Source organism: Somniosus microcephalus, chromosome 1 (assembly GCF_052327205.1).
Source record: "Somniosus microcephalus isolate GS21.2 chromosome 1, FLI_Smic_1.0, whole genome shotgun sequence".
In the NCBI taxonomy this organism is placed as follows: domain Eukaryota; kingdom Metazoa; phylum Chordata; class Chondrichthyes; order Squaliformes; family Somniosidae; genus Somniosus; species Somniosus microcephalus.
The window spans coordinates 76,261,756-76,283,076 of NC_140987.1; the positions used below are offsets into that span (position 1 = coordinate 76,261,756).

A 21,321-nucleotide genomic window follows, 5' to 3' on the forward strand; every position below is an offset into this window, starting at 1 on the left:
TTCCTGGGATCTGGGCGTCGTTGGCAAGGCCAGCATTTATTGCCCATCCCTAATTGCCCTCAAGAAGGTGGTGGTGAGCCGCCTTCTTGAACTGCTGCAGTCCTTGTGGTGAAGGTACTCCCACAGTGCTGGTTGGGAGGGAATTCCAGGATTTTGACCCAGCAACGATGAAGGAACGGCGATATATTTCTAAGTCAGGATGGTGTGTAACTTGGAGGGGAACTTGGAGGTGATGGTGTTCCCATGCGCCTGCTGCCCTTGTCCTTCTAGGTGGTAGAGGTTGCGGGTTTGGGAGATGCTGCCGAAGAAGCCTTGGTGAGTTACTGCAGTGCATCTTGTAGATGGTACACACTGCAGCCACGGTACGCAGGGAGTGAATGTTTAAGGTGGTGGATGGGGTGCCAATCAAGCAGGCTGCTTTGTTCTGGATGGTGTCAAGCTTCTTGAGTGTTGTTGGAGCTGCACTCATCCAACAAGTGGAGAGTATTCCATCACACTCCTTATTTGTGCCTTGTAGATGGTGGAAAAGCTTTGGGGAGTCGGGAGGTGAGACACTCGCCGCAGAATACCCAGCCTCTGACCCGTTCTTGTTGCCACAGTATTTATGGCTGGTCCAGTTAAGTTTCTGGTCAATGGTGACCCCCAGGATGTTGGTGGTGGGGGATTCGGCGATGGTAATGCCATTGAATGTCAAGGGGAGGTGGTTAGACTCTCGCTTGTTGGAGATAGTCATTGCCTGGCACTTGTGCGGCGCAAATATTACCTGCCACTTATCAGCCCAAGCCTGAACGTCGTCCAGGTCTTGCTGATTGCGGGCATGGACTGCTTCATTATCTGAGGAAATAATTGTAAAGTCTGTGGGTTGTGCAGTTAATTACGACACAGACTTCAGGAGTAACATACAACAGGACTTTACTATTCGAAGGTCAGGGCGAATCTGCCCTATAAATCATGCCACAGCACTTATATACCGGTGTGGTCACCGTCGGTATTACCGTATACAGAAGCCAAACAAGTAGTGCCACACCTAAAATAGTTCTCTTAAAGGTGAACGGTTACATACAATAGTCTCTTAAAGGTAGACGGTTACATACACTACAATCCTCCCTTTTTAGCTTACAACATACTATTTCTCATTAACATACATATATTCAACTTCAGGTAAACAATTTACAGATATAGTCTCTGTGGGAAACAGTTCACAGGTTCAGTCTCTGTGGGAACAGTGTATAGATTCAGTCTCTAGTCTTGACTCAGTCCGAACAACATCGCTGTGGTGTAGCCGGTTCACATTGCTAGCGTGACTCCTCCACTAGTCTTCCCCTTGACGTAACAGCTTGAACTCCCGTCCTGCTGAACCAGCAATGCTGACTTTTACAAACAGCTGTATTGCCTTGGTAATTTTCCTTACTTTCCAACTGATTTATCTCCCTTTGTAGGGCCCACGTGCATGATCTGGTAGGAGTGATAATGATTTTGATGGTTATCATCTTCTGCTTCTTTTTCTTTTCTGCTTCTTGGAGACTCTCGGGGCTCCCTTATCAGCTGCCAGCTGTAGCGCCACCATCTCTCTATGTTCCTTAGACTTTAAGTGCTTCATCCTGATTTCTGCACTTTGGGAGTTTTCAATCACAAGCTGGGCAGACCAGATCCTCGTAATATTCAGTGTCACTCAACAGGTCATGGTAATATTCGGTGTCGTCCTGAGCTAGTCTAGCGAGAGGGCCTGCTACTTCTTCCGTACCCAACTGGACGTTAGCCGACTGTTGTTCCCTCCCTAGACATCTTTCCTGAAGAGACTTCTTCATGCGTTCATATTCATCCCGCTCTTCCTGGGTTTCCTGCAAATCGTTCACTAATGACCTCGTTTGTGATTTCAATACTTCCCCTTCCCTCGGGGATTGATTGATCAGGCTATTCAATCCTTCTACTGGAGCAGCCGTTTCAACATTCTGCTGTTCACATTGACGTGATTCAGCGTACTTTTGGCATCCCTGTAAAATCTGTGTTGCAACCTCAGCTATTTCCATAACTTTTGAGAGCTCCGAACTCCTTCCCTTTGAAGATTGAAGCTCGTGTTCAGATTGTTCCCATTGTAGAGTCTTGTCCTTCAGCATATGAAGGAGTTGGCTGACCATTAACTCTTCCACGGGAACACTGTGGGTCAGAGTCTTCTCCATTTCATCCACCTTTTCCTCCAATGCTTTCACCTTCTTTTCCTCTTGTACTTTGGCTTCCAGCGCTCGGAGAAGTTGTGCCTTGATGCTCTCTAGTTCATGTTCAGAGGCCATTCTTACAGTCTCTGTGTTTCTTACAGTTCCCTTTTCTTCCACTGAACGGATTCCCAGTTGAATCTGTTCTTCAAGTTGTTGAATCTCGGTCATTGCCGCCCCATATTTGTCTTGGGTTTCCTTTAATATTTTTATGAGTTCTTGTACATCTTGTCTTTCAGGTTCTGCCATGTCTTTCACCTCTAATTTCTCATCTATGGATGGAACTTCTACCGATGAGTCTGTCTTGGCCTTGAGCTCATCAAGAATTTCCTGCAGCCTTTGGACTTCTTGCTCATGTTCAACCTTCAGTTGCTCATATGCTTCCACTGAAACTAGCTTTTCGGAGGTTGCCGAGTTAACCCCTTCCAGAATTGTAGCCTGGGCCTGTTCATACTGTTCTTTCAACTTCTTACACTCTGCTTGTAAGGAGTCGTAGAGAAGAACTGGAATAAAATCCTGGCTTCCTGAAGATTCCTCTTCATTTGCTTCTTCCTGCAAATATTCTAACTCCTGAACAGCATAAGGGAGATGTGATCGGTAATTGGTCACGATGGCTCTATGGTCGCTCTCTGCTTGAGCTAGCTGCTTCTGTTGTCTTTCCAGATTCTCCCATTCGGTGTCATAGAACTTTTTCATTGTTTTCATCTCTTGTACGAGACGGTAACTCAATTGTTCTAATTGTTGTCGTAATTTGAAATAAGTTTGAGTCCGAGCTCGGTGTTCTTCCATCATGGATATGTCCGTAACTTGAACAGGCTCAGAATTTTCTGTCGAACTAGGTTGTCGTTGTTCGGTGGAGTTCTGTTCTGAAACTTTGTTCTTCTCTGGAGCATAAGCCTTTATGCATGCCTTCGTTTTTCCAACCTTCGTCGGCAAGTCCATTTCAGCCTTGTCTTTCATATTTGGGTTGGTCTTATCGTCATCCGTTTCAGAATCTGAGCTGATTGTCTGCACCGAGTCCTCACTCGTTATGGCTTTTAGATAGTGCCATTCCATGTCTATTTTCTTGATCCACTCCCATCCTAGAAGTGGTGGTCCTCCCTCATGTAGTACGTATAAGTTCATTCTTGGGTGTTCTTCACCCCTATCTCTCACTTTGACTCTTATCTTTCCCATGGGGTATACTTTATGCCCCGTGTATGTCTGCAATAGGAACTTGGTATCTCTTAAGGGTATATGTGAGAATAGCCGGTGGTAATCCCTTCGATTTATGACTGATAGAGCTGATCCAGTGTCCAACTCCATTTTCACTTGGATTCCAGCTATTTTTAGCATGACCCAGATAGTTTGTAGGTCAGCTTCCTTACTCACATTGTGAATTCTCAGACTACCCAGCTCCTGGCCATTTGGGTCTGAGTCTGAATTCTGTTCGTCTGAACTCTTCTCAGCCACCTTGTGTACCTTGTTGTACTTTTCCTGTGATGGCTTCCTTTGGTTGTTGGTCCTTTGGTTGTTGGTCTTCTTCCCTGACCGGCATACCTTAGCTATGTGACCCAGTTTGCCACATTTCCTACATTCCTGGTTCTTAAACCAGCATTGGTTCTGGTCGTGTGTTGTCTTCCCACAACGATAGCATTTTGTTGTTGTCGAGGTAATTTGATCCACACTTAGTGCGGCTGTCTTTAGCTGCATTTCCGCAGTTCCCTTCGCTGCGGCTTCGTGCGATGCTGCAATAAGGACAGCCCTGTCAAGTGTAAGGTCGTTCTCTTCGAGTAGTCGCTTTTGCGTTCCTTCCTTTGCCAACCCGCACACGAACTTGTCTCGCAATGCCTCTGTCAGATTCCCTCCAAACTGGCAGTATTTCGCTAGTCTATGCAGTTCGACCAAGTATTCTGCGTTGCTTTCGTCTTTCCGTTGCGTTCTCGCATAGAATTTGAATCGTTCCGCCAACATCAACGGTGTAGGGTTCAAGTGGTTCTTCAGGACAGCCACAATATCATCGAAAGTCTGATCCGCCGGTTTAGCTGGTGCTAGTAGATGCTTCAAGAGCCCGTATGTCTTTGCGCCCATCGAGTTCAGCAAGGTTATAGCTTTGTCATCTTCTTCTATTTTATTGGCCTCACAATAGATCTCAATGCGTTCCACGTACGTGGCCCAGTCTTCTACCTCGGAATTAAAATCATTGATGTTACCACGCTTAGGCATCTTCCTCTCTTTGGGAACAACACAAGTATTTCTTTAAATTATTATTTCTTTTTTTTTTACTAAGATGGCGGTTTTCCCGCGAAAATGGCGGTTTCCCGCTCTTATCTTCTCTCCCCGCCCACTTCAATGGCGGTTTCCCGCTTCTGTCTTCTTCCCCGCCTAATGGCGGCTTCCCGCGTTTCTTCCCTGGCGGGAGGGGTACACTTTCCCCACGGGCGACGGCCGCTGGCTTTCAGGTTCACAGCCTGCGCGTCGGCTTCAAGGCTTTCCCTTTTTTTTTTAAATTTTATGGTAGGGCGACCGGCTCTGGGTACCCCGTTGACGGCGAACAGGTTCAGCCGCTGGGCTGGCTCTCGCACAGTTCCCCTTGCTCGGCTCTGCCTCTCTCCCGCTCGCTCGGCTCTACCGGCGCTGGTTACACCCCATTGACGGAGGACAGTTCAGCCGCTGGACTGGCTCTCGCGCAGTCTCTCTTGGTCGGCTCTGCCTCTCCCGCTCGCTCGGACCCCAATCGCGCCTCCCAGCCCTCTCGCAGTCCGGTGCTTCTCTCCCCGGCTGCGGCTGAGTTTCTCTCTTCCCGCGCCTACGCTCCCGGTCGCAGCGCTTCGTGGCTTCGGTCACCGCCCGGCTTTTCCCGCCGGTCGCGGTCTCTCACGACGCCGTTGGACCCGACTTTTTGTCCGGCTCCTTTTCCCCCTCGACCGTGGTCGAGTGCCCAGCCCTTATCCTCCGGCTATTCTTTTCACTTTCCCTTACTCACAGTCACCGTGGCAGAAGGGACAGTCAGTGCCTGTTGCTGATGGAAGTTTTTGTCGCTAAAGTCTTCCTCCTTTCTATTGCTGCAGCCTTGAGTTTTCTCCCAGCCGAATGACGAGGGCGGTTGCCTCTTTTCGACGCTCTTTCGTTGCTTGAAAATATTGTTGCCGCAGGGTACGATCGGACTCGTCGCCACTGTAAAGCCTGTGGGTTGTGCAGTTAATTACGACACAGACTTCAGGAGTAACATACAACAGGACTTTACTATTCGAAGGTCAGGGCGAATCTGCCCTATAAATCATGCCACAGCACTTATATACCGGTGTGGTCACCGTCGGTATTACCGTATACAGAAGCCAAACAAGTAGTGCCACACCTAAAATAGTTCTCTTAAAGGTGAACGGTTACATACAATAGTCTCTTAAAGGTAGACGGTTACATACACTACAATAATGAAGTAGTCCTGTGAGCAATTTGGCTGTTGCACTATCCTACCTAAGAATAGCTGACTACACTTCAAAAAAGCAACTGTGATGTGCTGTGGGAAATGCCAAGGTTGTGATGAGACAATATATAAAGTCAAGCAAGGAAATCGCTATAGACCACCCCAGTAGTTGTTTTGCTATCTTTTTGCATTCCTATATTTATACCATGGAGCTTTCCTTAGCATTTCCCGAGGATTTGATGTTTAAACTGAAGTAAGCAGAGAGATGCGCCAGTGGAACAATGTATATTTGAAAGCTCTAATCACATAATCCCTTGTTTCAGCACAGTTTTGGTTCAGTGAATTTGAGCATCTTGCTCCAGGGTCTCTCGTGAATCTTTCTTCCCTCTGTACGACATTACCAGAGCTGTCGAGATTACAAAACCATGTTTAAAGAAAAATGGAGCTGCATTTGGATTTTAGGAGCCAAGTATAGTAAAAGAGGTCACTTTTTAAAAAACTAAAATATGAGTAAAACATGAAAGGCCTGGAGATTGTATGAAGTACTGAAAGGCATCAAGTACTTGGGGCCTTTTTCAAAAAAGCTCCAACTGCAAGGCAACCACATGAAATACACTGCGAATATTTTTGGCTCACAGTCTAGCAAGCGTTCTGTAGCTCACTAATAGCACTGAATGTGAGCCGAGGAGTCACTCCCTGTCTGCTTCTATTTTAAACATGTCAAAAAACTCTTCATCATCAAAATATTGTGACTCTACACATTTTGGGGTAGGTTCACAGGGCTGTGCAGCTTCCTTTGTGACACATATTTTTCAAAATATTTACTTTGTGTGAAAAGGTGCTTCCTGGTTCCACTCCTAAATGGTCCAGCTTTAATTTTAAAATGATGCCTCCTTGTTCTGAACTTCCCCCATCAGAGGAAATAGTTTCTCTGTATCTACCCCACTGAATCCCTTTATCATCTCAAGCACATCAATTAGATCTACTACAACTACATTTAGCGCCCCGAAAAAATTAGTGCCCCCACGGCCGAAACTGAGTGGTAGCGCACCAAGAGAGAAACGGGGCGCTACTGGAAGCGCCCCACCTCCCTCGTGGGGCGCTGCGAGGGAATATCGCGGCACTATGTGCCGTGGTATCGCAGGCCTTCCCCCCCTTCTTAAAGAGGAGGGGCCTTTCACAGCGCGACCCGGGGCCCAGCTGGGCCACCGGATCAGAGTGCCGGCGAAAGAGCCCGGCACTCAAAAGAAGTGCCGGGCTCATGGAGCACAGCCGGCACTCTGCTGGGGGGGGGGGGGGGGGTTGCTCAGGAAGCCAGGGACGGCAGCGGAGGCAGGTGCTGACAGGCGGCCAGCAACAAAAATGGCCACCCGGCACCTCGCCTTTAAATAGCGCCACCCCGGCTGCAGGTAGGCCCCCCTTACCCCGTCGGACATAGCGTCCGGTGGTAAGTCAGGGGGCGCTACCGAAGAGCGAGGCCGGGGTGCTGCGCACAGCGATGACATCATCACGGGTGGCGCAGCGCCAAGGGGCGGTAACGATTTCCACCACCGCTAAACTCCCGCTGAATTTCGCTGGAGGTGTTGGTGGCACAGCGCCTGGGTGCTCGTTGCTTTGCGCCCCGTTAGCGCCCTACGCAAAGCAACCAAATTTTTCCCGCCTAGTCTCTCACCATTAAGAAAATATTCAGATTTGTCTTTCACAGATCCAAAGTGGGTGACTTTACATTTCCCCACATTGAATTCCATCTGTCATAGATTTGCCAAATCACTTAATCTATCAATGTCTCTGTAACTTCCTGCTCCCATCTACACAACTTAGTGTGCCTCCTAACTTAATGTCATCTGCAAAGTTGGATATACAACTCTCTATTCCTTTATCCAAGTCATTAATTACATTTGGTTAAAAGCTGCGGCCCCAGTACAGATCCCTGGGAACACTTGTCACATCCTGCCAATCAGGGAATGTTCCCATATCCCTACTCTTTGTCTCATACAAGCATTCTGGAAATTTGGAAACTTAACACTGCACCTTTATGGGTGGGAGTGCAATGTAAAGGTAGCCGCAACTCCAAAGGATCACCGCCTCAAAAGGCACACATCCAATAAAACCATTAATGGCTCCTTACAGAAAGAGAGAGCAGACATCCCGACAGCCACGTAACAGGCGCACTACCATAAACATTAGAAAACCCTACAGCATCTTGTTATGTCTGTGTATCTTAATGTTGTGTCCTTCAATAATCAGACAACAGACTGCAGGGAACGATTCAACAGGTGTTTACTGAATGAGGGTTACTCTAGAACTAAATTTACAGATCACTACTCAGGGTTTATATACAGGTGTGGTCACTGCCGGTACTACAGTATACAGGAGCTGTAAAAAGTAGTTCTCTCCCTTAAGGTATATATACATTACATACATTACACATCTGACCAGTCAGTGCCTCTCAGCACTCAGCCTGTGGATATACTTAACCAACCATCACAGTATTAACAGTTATTCCATTAAATGCAAGAGGAGTGACAACTGTCCATCACTACATCCATGATACATTTCATAGGTGAACTCCATTCATCACCTCCCATTCCAAGAGCTGCAATGAAATACAATCCAAATTTAATATAATTACAACAAAAGCTTGCATTTAAAAAAGATTAATGAGGCGACAAAGACGACTTGTGGCCTTGTGCCGAGTATGTCTCCACGCCCCTGGTGGTGCAGAAGCTTTGACATTTAGTCTTACCGTTTACATAAATGAGTATTGGGCTATGGTTTATCTGAAATTAAAATTGAACCAAAACCTTCTCCCAAATTTGAAAATACAACTAGAGGCAGGTGGCAATGCCAAGTCTTAAAAGAGAAAGTGTAGATGGAGTACTTTTTGGTTTTCTTGCGGAATCAAATTGCAAGAAAACACTCAGTTTTCACAAACACCGTGGAGACCCCCGAGTGGAGCCTCCTGCCTACCTAGGCCTCTCTACGGGCAGCATCCCAGAGCATTATCACTGCAAACAGGAATGGGCCACCACTTCAGACCAACCAGAGGACCTCTCCAATGCCAACTAACCCTGGGGGGGCAACTATGCTAGGGAATGCAAATTTCCCAGCCGGAAGGTTTGATTCCCTGGCCCTCAAGCCTCACTCTGAACTACATGGCCCATCGCGATTTGAAGTGTAGCCACCGACAGATGGGGATAATCGACAATCATAGGAGTGCTACACCCCTGGCCATAGGCTACTTATAACATACCTGAAGGAACTCTGCTGGTTGCTTAGCAATGGCTTATGTCAAACTTCATTGTTGAATCAATAGTCCTTCCTGGTACCTGAACATACCTATTGTCTTAAGCTGTGAGTCAGCTTGCACTGCCTGACCTTATACAACCTTCAGCGTGGGGTCAATCAGCTGACAATCTATCAAATTAACTCAGTCCATGGTGTCAGCCTTGGCTCAGTGGTAGAAGATTGTGGGTTCAAATGCCACTCCAGAGATTTGAGCACATAATCCAGGTTGACACTTCAGTGCAGTACTGAGGGAGTGCTGGCACTGTCACAGGTGCCGTCTATGGAATGAGATATGAAACTAGTTTGCCCTCTCAGGTGGATGCAGAAGATCCCATGGCACTATTTCAAAGAAGAGCAGGGGTGTTCTCACAGTGTCCTGGGCAACATTTATCCCTCAACTAACATTACTAAAAACAGGTCAATATTTCAAAAGTACTTAATTGGCCGCAAAGCACTTTGGAATGCAAGTTCTTCTTTAAGTGGGTGAGATTCTCTACCCCTCTTTATGCTTCTATAGCAATCTGGACATCCATAACAGGAACCTCTTTCCCAGCTGACTTTGCTCCTCTCCAGTGTTCAGATAATGCAGTGCAGTCAGCGCCTTTGTCTGCTCCTACTTGAATCTCTGTTTACCATCAAACAGGGTCTGTTTCCGAGATCTATTATATGAATCAGGCCACTGATCATGAAAAGAACTTGACGTTTTTTAAACTCCTGATTTTAAGGTTTGAAACCCCACACTTCCGTTTAGTTCTGTGGCAGAATCATGGAATGCTCCAGGACAGCAAGTCCATTCGGCCCATCATGTTTGGACTGGTGTTTTTCTCCATGAGTCATCCAGTCGAATCCCACATTCCCCCTCACTCCCATACCCTTCTATATTACATAGAATTATATAGAATATACAGCACAGAAACAGGCCATTCAGCCAAACTAGTCTGTGCTGGTGTTTGTATTCCACATCTCAGCCTTTCAGCATATCTTTCTATTCCCTTTTCTCTCATGCACTCGTCTAGTTTCGTTTTGAAAGCATCTAAGCCATTTGCCTCAACCATTCCCTGTGGTAGTGAGTTCCACATTCTAACCACGCTGAGTAAAGACATTTCTCCTTATTTCCCTATTGATTTATTAGGTACTATCTTGTATTTATGGCCTCTAGTTTTGGATTCTCCCACAAGTGGAAACATTCTCTCCACATCTACCCTGTTCAACCCATTCATAATTTTAAAGACCTCTATCAGGTCTCCTCTAAGTCTTCTCTTTTCTAAAGAAAAAAGCCCCAACCTGTTCAATCTTTCCCGATAGATATAATCTCTCAGTTCTGGTACCATCCTTGTAAATCTTTTTTGCACTTTCTCCTGTGCTTCTATGTCCTTTCTATAGTATGGAGACCAGAGCTGTGCACAGTACGCTAAGTGCAGCCTGACCAGAGCTGTGCACAGTACGCTAAGTGCAGCCTGACCAGAGCTGTGCACAGTACGCTAAGTGCAGCCTGACCAGAGCTGTGCACAGTACGCTAAGTGCAGCCTGACCAGAGCTGTGCACAGTACGCTAAGTGCGGCCTGACCAGAGCTGTGCACAGTACGCTAAGTGCAGCCTGACCAGAGCTGTGCACAGTACGCTAAGTGCAGCCTGACTAGGGTCCTGTACAAGTTTAACATAACTTTACTACTTTTGAAAAGCAAAATACTGCAGATGCTGGAAATCTGAAATTAAAAACAGAAAATGCTGGAAGTACTCAGCAGGACAGGCAGCATCTGTGGAGAGAGAAATTGAGTTAATGTTTCAGGTCGATGACCTCTCGTCAGAACTGGCAAAAGTTAGAGATGTAACAGACTTTAAGCAAGTAGAGGCAGAAAAAGGGGGAGGGAAGGAAAGAACAAAAGGGAAGGTCTGTGATAGGGTGGAAGGCAGGAGAGATTAAATGACAAAAGGGATGATGGTGCAAGGCGAAAGGAGATGGTAATGGGTAAGTAAAGAAACAAAAGATGGGTCTAGAGGAGGTGTAAATGGGAATATCAGAATCATTAGCAACAACTGCTGTCCGAAAAAAATGGGGACAGAGTTTATGATCTGAAATTGTTGAACAACCATCCAGGGCCCCAAACATTTCTTCCAAGTGAAACAGCGATTTACTTGTACTTCTTTCAACGTAGTATACGGTTTTCGCTGCTCACGATGCGGTCTCCTCTACATTGGCGAGGCCAAACGCAGATTGGGTGACCGCTTTGCGGAACACCTCAGTCCACAAACTTAACCCTGAGCTTCCGGTCGTCTCCACCCCACTCCCACTCTAACCTCTGTGTCCTACACTGTTCCAACGAAGCTCAATATAAGCTCGAGGAACAGCACCGCATCTTTCTATTAGACACGTTACAGCCTTCCGGACTCAACACGGAGTTCAACAATTTCAGATCATTTTGTTAGGACCTTAGTCCCAGCCTGGTTCAGGTGCAGCCCATCCCAATGGTACAGCTCCTTTCTGTCCCTGTATTGGTGCCAGTGTCCCATGAAATGGAACCCCCTTCTTCCCACACCACTCCTTTAGCCACGTGTTAACTTTCCCGTTTGTCCCTATGCCAATTTGCACGTGGCTCGGGTAATAATCCCGAGATTATTACCCGTTAGGAGCTAAATTGAAAAGCAGGACCTAACTCCTGATACTCCCTTAGGAGGACCACCTAGTCTAATCCCACTCTCCTCCTCACTCCCACTACTGTTTAATATTCCTCTTTTTCGAGCCACCTAATTCTTTTTTAAAAGAATTCATGATTGACTCCACTTCAGCAAGAGCTTGTGGCAGAGAATTCCAGTCTAACCACCCTGCGTATAAAGAAATGTTTTCTAACCTCCCCTTTAATTCTTTTTTATGATTATCCTAAACTTGTTCCTTCTCATTACCATCTCAGCAAGCAGTGGAAACAATCTCTCACAAGTTACCTCAACTAAACTCTTCATGATCTCGAATGCCTCTCTATTAGGTGACCCCTCAAACTCAGCTCGAGTGAAGAAGAACCGTCACTCTTCCTAACTCTAACTAACCCCTTATCCCTAGTAATTTAATGTTTCAACGTCAAACTGCAGCAGTTCATATTTTAGAAAATATTAAAACTCTGCATCTGTGCCCATTGGACAAAAATGATAAAACAGCATAAACGAGTACTTTTTAATGTCAAAGGAACAGTGTTGTTAAATCAGGAAACATTTTGATCTTTGAAGTAAGTCAAAATATCTCTACAAATCATTAGACAATTAACTCAAAATAAAATTGCTGAGTTAGAGACATGACTCGGCTGGTTCCTTTTTTTTAAAAAATGCGCTCGACTTCTATTTGTTAATAAATGAATTGCTCAGACCACGCAGCTCAAGACTGAGAGAGACATGGCTTCATCCACAGACACAGCTTTCATCTTTTCAAGGGGTTATCAGAGTGAAAAATAAAGCGGCTCACAGCCCACAGCACTTCCCCACATTGTGCATTAAACTTAGCAAAAACAAACCACATTTCCCACATCCTGCTGTGACAGGAGAATGGGCTTGTCCTGTTTGCACTGGGTCAGTTGTTGCAGCTGCACATGGTGCTGTGACGTTATACACAAGCCAACCTCTGGACTCGGTGGCATGGCCAATTCTCTTTGCCAGCTATACTTGTGGAAGCTTTGCCAGCCCTGACAGTTGTGCCACCGACCCCCAAGTTTAAATATTTGTTGGGGGGCGGGGGGTGATGCAGAAAGAGAGGAGAATCCATGTGGAAAATCTGAGGCCTACAGCAACTTTGAAGGCCTCCCTCCAGGTCAGGGAGATGCCTTTGCTCGAACTGTTGCTAAATGCCAGGACAGGAGTGCAAATTATTTGCCCATGATTGATTGCATTAAAAAAAAAAATTACAGGACTCCGCCAGACCAAGCAATGGAATGCTGGACTCCAGTAACATGCTGCCCTTATTAGTGGCCAGGTTGCTACGGCGAAAATGTGAAGCATGAGGTCACTCCACCATTACCACCTTTTTTTGTTACACCTGTCCTGTTTTGAGCTTTGGTTCGGTCTTCACAAAGGAGGACACAAATAACCCCCCAGAGATGTCAGGGAACATAGGGTCTAATGAGAGGGAGGAACTGAAAGAAATCAGTATTTGTAGGGAAATGGCGTTAGGGAAATTGACGGGATTGAAGGCCGATAAATCCCCAGGGCCTGATAATCTACATCCTAGGGTACTTAAGGAAGTGGCCCTAGAAATAGTAGATGCATTGCTGGTCATCTTCCAAAATTCGATAGACTCTGGAACAGTACCCATGGATTGGAGGGTAGCTAATGTTACCACACTATTCAAAAAAGGTGGTAGAGAGAAAACAGGGAATTATAGACCGGTAAGCCTGACATCGGTAGTGGGGAAAATGCTAGAATCCATTATAAAAGATTGTAATGAAATGTGTTTGGCTTGCCTGTATTCGTTTTGCACTCATGTATATTACCCTCCCCCACACGGTGTATAGTTTCACTTCCTCTTTCCTGACTAACCTGGAATGTTCCAGGTCTTGGCTCCGCCCCTGACTTCTCTTACATAAAGATCCCAGGATCTGTATGACTCATTCCTGCGAGCCAGTCAGTGTGTTGAGATGTTAGCTCTGATCTTAGTGATTAAAAGCCAACTTGTTAAAGTCTATAACTTCTAGTTTTGTGGTTATTGAAGGCACATCAAAGATGTAATAGCAGAGCACTTGGAAAACAGTGACAGGATCGGACAAAGTCAACATGGATTTACAAAAGGTAAATCGTGCTTGACTAATCTACTGGAATTTTTTGAGGATGTAACTGGTATAATAGATAAGGGAGAACCAGTGGATGTGGTGTATTTGGACTTTCAGAAGGCTTTCGATAAGGTCCCGCATAAGAGATTAGCGTGTAAAGTTAAGGCGCATAGGATTGGGGGCAAGGTACTGACTTGGATAAAGAACTGGTTGGCAGACAGGAAGCAAAGAGTTGGAACAAACGGCTCTTTTTCCGAGTGGCAGGCAGTGACTAGTGGGGTACCGCAGCGATCGGTCCTAGGACCCCAGCTATTCACAATATATATAAATGATCTAGACGAGGGAACTAGATGTAATATCTCCAAGTTTGCAGACGACACAAAGCTGGGTGGGCGTGTGTGCTGTGAGGAGGATGCCGAGAAACATGCAGTATAATGTGGATAAATGCGAGGTTATCCACTTTGGTGGCAAAAACAGGAAGGCAGATTATTATCTGAATGGCAATAGATTGGGAGAAGGGGAAGTGCAACGAGACCTGGGTGTCCTTGTGCACCAGTCGCTGAAGGTAAGCATGCAGGTGCAGCAGGCGGTTAAGAAGGCAAATGGTATGTTGGCCTTCGTAGCGAGAGGGTTCGAGTACAAGAACAAGGATGTCTTGCTACAGTTGTACAGGGCCTTGGTGAGACCACACCTTGAGTATTGTGTGCAGTTTTGGTCGCCTTATCTGAGGAAGGATGTTCTTGCCATGGTGGGAGTGCAGCAAAGATTCACCAGATTGATACCTGGGATGGCAGGAATGACGTATGAGGAGAGATTGGGTCGATTGGGCTTATACTCGCTGGAGTTTAGGAGAATGAGAGGGGATCTCATTGAAACTTATAAAATTCTAACAGGACTGGACAGACTGGATGCAGGACGGATGTTTCCGATGGTGGGGGAGTCGAGAACCAGGGGTCACAGTCTAAGGATAAGAGGTAAGCCATTTAGGACAGAGATGAGGAGGAATTTCTTTACCCAGAGAGTGGTGAACCTGTGGAATTCTCTACCACAGAAGGCAGTGGAGGCCAATTCATTAAATATATTCAAGAAGGAGTTGGATATATTTCTTAAGGCTATATGGGATATGGGGAGAAGGTAGGGACAGGGTACTGAATTTGGATGATCAGCCATGATCTCATTGAATGGCGGAGCAGGCTCGAGGGGCCGAATGGCCTACTCCTGCTCCTATCTTCTATGTTTCTATGAGCTGCCGCTTCCAGGAGAAGTGACCCTGAAAGATCCAGAAATGGCAGGGACTCATGGAGTGGGTCTCTGCCCAATTTTATACCCCCACCCACCCAACAGAAAACTGGAATTCACTCGAAAGGAAACTCTCCCTTAGTCTCTTTTCATTCAAGGAGTTACCTCGTTGTACTAGGAACTAGCTACTCTTGTCCATTACCCATTGCACTCTTCTCTCTCTTTTGGTCAGTCCTATAAAGAGGCTCTGGACTTTCTTTTCAGCTCTGGTGAAAAGAAATTTAGCCAAAATGTTAACCTGCCGTGTATGTCAAATGTTTCCTGCTATTAGTCCAGTCCCAGGATTCCGAATTCTTCATCTTTACACACGCAGATTTCATGTTTTCCTAAATGTTTCTCCACTTGCTGGTTATTAGAACATTACTTTTGTTTGGGTAACGGGAACATTCCTTTTTCAATCCTTTTGCGGTGTTGTAAAATCTCACGAACTTTTGCCACTTTTCTCTCGATAGCAAGTGCGTTTAGTCTTGTGCTGTAATATACTTCAAAAAGGTTTCTTGACTGACCTTACTATGAAGTTTCATTAAATTTACTCTTCCTCTCAACCTGAAATTCCCTAGAGCATGCAGCAGTCGTCATTTCCTTTACTTCTCAACCATGAACAGGTCATGGTAAGGACAAGATCTACATAAATCTTTACAGCAAAGAGGGAGCACATTCAGCCCATTACACCTGTGCTGGTTCTCTCAAAGAGCTATCCACTTAGTCCCAATCCCCTACCCTTTTCCCCATACTGTCCAGTTTTCCTTTTTCAAATATTGATTCACTTCCCTTTTAAAAGCCAATATGGATTCTGCTTCCACCACTGGTTCTGGTCAGGCATTCCATGTCTTAACAACCCTTGATGTAAAAAACATCCTCTTAACTTTGTTCTTTTGATTATGTTAAGTTCATGCTCTCTAGTTATTGACTCAGTGACCAGTGGAAAGAATTTTTCCTCAATTTGTCTGATCAAAACCCCTCATAATTTTGAATACCATCAGATCTCCTCATGACCTTCTGTTCTTATAAAAGAAGTGGTCAAGTTTCTCTAGTCTGTCCTCGTTACTAAAGCCTCTCGATGCCTGGTATCATCTGAAGTGAATCTCTTCTGCACCCTCTCCATGGCCTTGCCAGCCTTCCTAAAGTAAGATGCTCCCTATTGGGTACAATATTCTAGCTGCGGGCTAACCAGCATGCATTGCAGATTTAAATATAACATGAAAAATGTATGAGGAAACATACAGAGCCTGCAGAATACTGAAAGCATTAGGGACTGATTATAGGATAAGCAATGTCTGACTGTGAATTACACGGTGAACAACAGGGATTACAAGGCCACAATCTCACCAAGGGATTCAGAGAACATCATAAACCACAAGAGCAATTAATATCCATCTGTCCGAACTCCCAAAGTCAAAATTGCAGCTCTGAAATATTCCCTTCCTTTAAGATGATGCTGCGTAGTTAGAAGGGGGAAGTTAGAAAAATGTTGTTTTCTGTACAGAAGGCTGTTAGGACATGGAATACCTAACCAGAAACATTGGGTGGAGCAGAATCCATGATCATTTTTAAAAATATTTGAAAAAGAACTTGAGAAAGTATGGGGAAAGGACAGGGAATGGGACTAGGCACAGTGGGTTGGGCTGAATGGGTTGAGCAGAATGAGTTGTAAGGTTCTATGTAAATTTTGTTCTTACAATTGTAAGAATCATCCAGGATCATCCTGGAATGCTGGCTTCTTTTCTCTACTGCAAACGGTCTTCTCTCTGCTGCCCGTGTCCTAACTCGCTCCAAGTCCCGTTCACCCATCATGCTTGTGCTCGCTGACCTACATTGGCACCTGGTTAAGCAATGCCTCAATATTAAAATTCTCATCCTTGTTTTCAAATCCCTCCATAGCATTGCCCCTCTATCTCTGTAATCTCCTCCAGCCCTACAACAGTCCAAGATATCTGCGTTCCTCCAATTCTGGTCTCTTGAGCATCCCCGATTTCAATTGCTCCACCTTTGGTGGCTGTGCCTTCAGCTGCCAAGGCCCTAAGCTCTGGAATTCCCTCCATAAATCTCTCTGCCTATCTACTGCTATTTCCTCCTTTAAGACGCTCCTTAAAACCTACCTCCTTTCTGCCCTAATATCTCCTTATGTGGCTTGGTGTCAAATTTTGTTTTATAACGCTCCTGTGAAGTGCCTTGGGATATTTAACTATGTTAAAGGTGCTATATAAATACAAGTTGTTGTTGTAATACCAAGAGGTCATGACCTGTTCACGGTTCAGAAGTAAATGAAATGACAGCTTTCAGTACATTGGTTTACTGGTGGTGCGCACCATGGCGTTGGGCAGACGAGCCAGTCAAGAATGGCTCATTGAAGGCTTAATCATTGTGGACCAACTGATACAAGTCACTGAATTAATCACGACTGGGATATATGTCATTGCACGGCAGAAAGCAATAACTCGGACTGGGTGGTCTGACATCAAACTCGCAGAGTAAAAAAAGGGGTATCCAGATGTCAGAGAAACTCTCTGTCAGTTCCCCCCCCCCCCACCAATAATGTAGAATGCACTGAGCACAATATTTGATGAAAAGATACAAAGATAATGATTCGGGCCAGAAGGTTTATCGATTAACATGACTGGTATTATAGAACCAGCTTATTTCTTTCTAACACAGCACAGAAAATATGCAGCTACATAATACAACACTAATTTCACTACCATGGAGGAGAGGAAAGATAACAAAAGGGCATCATAGACCTCATTAAACTGGCTTCATGACAAGGTAATAGAAACACATTTGCACCCCATCGCCACGTGCATTCTCGGCCTGATACATGACGTATAAAAGTCCAATTGCACTGCATATTACTTAAGAGAAAGAACTTGCATTCATACAGTGCCTTTCACATTGTCAGGACGTCCCAAAGTACTTCACGGCCAATGAGTACTTTTTGTAGTGTAGTCACTGAGGTTTTGCTGGCAAACGCATCAGCCAATTTGCACACAGCAAGATCCCACAAACAGCAAAAGGAATAATGACCACATAACCTGTTTTAATGAGAGGGCAGATGGGACCTCAATTTAACGTCTCATCCAAAAGACAACACCGCCGACAGTGCAGTACTCCTCAATACTGTCAGTCGAGATTTTGCACTCAAGTCTCTGGTGTGGGGCTTGGACCAATAATCCTCTGACTCAGAGGCAAGACTGCTACCATTGAGCCAAGGCCGACATGTAAACGCCATAGACTTTTAGAAGTCCCACACTGGCCCTAGTGCAGTCACCTACAATGTCTCCTTGCTCACTGATCATGACCCTTCAAGCTTTTGGCAACTGTATAGGAAATGTTGTCACAGCTCTCACCCCTATCTGCAATCTACATAACGTAAATGAAAAACCCATACATTTTTTTAAATGCCAATATGATTTTTCTTCAGGGCTGCTCACAGCAGTGTCTTCGAAATTAATTCTTGGCAACTTCAGGACCACCCTGGAGGGTTATCAACCCCAGTGACACCAAACACGATCTTATTTTCTACAACGAATCACCATAGACTGCTTGTTGCAAGCTCATCTTGCCCTGTCCCAACGCTAAATCACAGCATCAGGGAGTGGTCACATGGGCTCAGAAAAGGGAGCAGGAGCAAAGTGTGCTTGCCACCTCATCTAACTTCCATCTGATGCTAAAACTTACAATAGAGAAATGAGCAACAACTATCCTTTATATAGTGCCTTTAACATAGAAAATATTTCACAGGTGTTTTAGAGAAACTAATGGAACTAAAAGGCGACAAATCCCCTAGACCCGATGACCTACATCCTAGGGTTCTAAAAGAGGCAGCTGCAGAGACAGTGGATGCATTAGTTGTGATTTTCCAAATTTCCCTAGATTCTAGAACAGTTCCAACAGATTGGAAGGTTGCAAATGTAACCCTGCTATTCAAGAAAGGAGGGAGAGGGGAAACAGGGAACTACAGACCAGTTAGCCGGACATCGGTCGTCAAGAAAATGCTGGAATCCATTATTAAGGAAGTGGTAGCAGGGCACTTAGAAAATCATAATATGATTAGGCAAAGTCACCATGGTTTTAGGAATTGGAAATCATGTTTAAAAAACTTACATAGGATATACGGCACAGAAACAGGTCATTTGGCCCAACCAGTCCATGCCGGCGTTTATGCTCCACTCGAGCCTCCTCCCGTCTTTCCTCATCTAAACCTATCAGCATAACCCTCTATTCTCTTCTCCCTCATATGCTTATCTAGCCTCCCCTTAAATGCATCTATACTATTTGCTTCAACCACTCCCTGTCATAGCGAGTTCCACATTCTCACCACTCTTTGGGTAAAGAAGTTTCTTCTGAATTCCCTATTGGATTTCTTGGTGACTATCTTATATTGATGGCCTCTAGTTATACTCTTCCTCACAAGTGGAAACATTCTGTCTGTATCTACTCTATCAAAATTTTTCATAATTTTAAAGACTTCGATTAGGTCACCCCTCAGCCTTTCCCCCCCCCCCCAAAAGAGAAAAGAGACCCAGCCTGTTCATCCTTTCCTGAAATGTATACGCTCACATTTCTGGTATCATCCTTGTAAATCTTCTCATATCTTTTATAATATGGCGACCAGAACTGTACACAGTACTCTTATAAGTGTGGTCTAACCAAGGTTCGATACAGGTTTAGCATAACCTCCCTACTTTTCAATTCTAAGAAAGATTTTTTTTGAGAATGTAACTAGCAGGGTAGATAAAGGGGAACCAGTGGATGTAGTATATTTGGATTTTCAAAAGGCATTCAATAAAGTGTCACATAAAAGGTTGCTATGCAAGATAAGGGCTCATGGGATTGGGGGTAATATATTAGCATGGATAGAGGATTGGTTAATGGACAGAAAACAGAGAGTAGAGATAAATGAGTCATTTTCAGGTTGGCAGGCTGTAACTAGTGGGGTACCGCAAGGAACAGAGCTTGGGCCTCAGCTATTTACAATCTATATTAATGACTTAGATAAAGGGACCGAGTGCAATGTATCCAAGTTTTCTGATGATACAAAGCTAGGTGGGAAAGTAAGCTGTGAGGAGGACACACAGAGCCTGCAAAGGGATATAGACAGGTTAAGTAAGTGGTCAATAAGGTGGCAGATGGAGTATAATGTAGGGAAATGTGAGGTTATTCACTTTGGTAGGAAGAATAGAAAAACAGAACATTTTTTAAATGGTGAGAAACTATTAACTGTTGGTGTTCAGAGAGATTTATGTATCCTCGTACAGGAAACAGAGTGTTAGCTTGCAGGTACAGCAAGCAATTAGGAAGGCAAATGGCATGTTGGCCTTTATTGCAAGGGGATTGGAGTACAAGAGTAAGGAAGTCTTACTACAATTGTACAGGGCTTTGGTGAGACCACACCTGGAGTACTGTGCACAGTTTTGGTCTCCTTATCTGAGGAAGGATATACTTGCCTTAGAGGCGGTGCAATGAAGGTTCACTAGAGTGATCCCTGGGATGAGAGGGCTGTCCTATGAGGAGAGATTGTGTAGATTCGGCCTATACTCTCTGGAGTTTAAAAGTATGAGAGGTGATCTCATTGAAACATATAAGATTCTGAGGGGGATTGACAGGATAGATGCCGAGAGGTTGTTTCCCCTGGCTGGAGGGTCTAGAACTAGAGGGCATAGTCTCAGGATAAGGGATCGGCCATTTAAGACTGAGATGAGGAGGAATTTCTTCACTCAGAGGGTTGTGAATCTTTGGAATTCTCTACCCCAAAGGCCTTTGAGTATATTCAAGGCTGAGATAGATAGATTTTTGGACTCTAGGGGAATTGAGGGATATGGGGGATCGGGCGGGAAAGTGGAGTTGAGGTTGAAGATCAGCCATGATCTTATTGAATGGTGGAGCAGGCTCGAAGAGCCGTATGGCCTATTCCTGCTCCTAATTCTTATGTTTTTATGTTTTTAGAGGGAGGAGCTGTAATTAAAGGCTGCTTTAGAGGGAGGAGCTATAATTCAAGATTTTTATAGAGGAAGGAGCCATAAATCACAGACATCATTCTCAGGCAGAGCAGGATGAGGAGAGGTTAGGAGAGGTGATTGAAGCTTGGGCAGAAATTATGGTTTTTGAGAAGATTTCGGATAGTGGAGAGGGAAGAGGCACAGATTGTTTGAATTACAGTGCACTGGTTCTTACAGTTGACTGGAATGTTCCATTCGAGACGCCACTAAATAGATTACTGTAGATGTGATGTTCTGTCTCACTGTTGCAACCATGAGCTCCACTGACATCTGCCCTGCCTGGGAATTCTGCCAGAGAATTCTGAATATGCAAGAATCTTCTGGAAGCTCCTTGGGCCTTTACTATAAACGTACATGACCGGGTTGCCAGG

The 21,321-nt window shown here is 45.0% G+C and overlaps 1 protein-coding gene across 2 annotated transcripts in view; it reads right to left on the minus strand.

Moving 5' to 3' along the window:
* The window catches only part of mfhas1 (multifunctional ROCO family signaling regulator 1), a 140,705-nt gene that overhangs the window by 48,378 nt on the left and 71,006 nt on the right, over positions 1-21,321 (minus strand). The window lies entirely within an intron of this gene.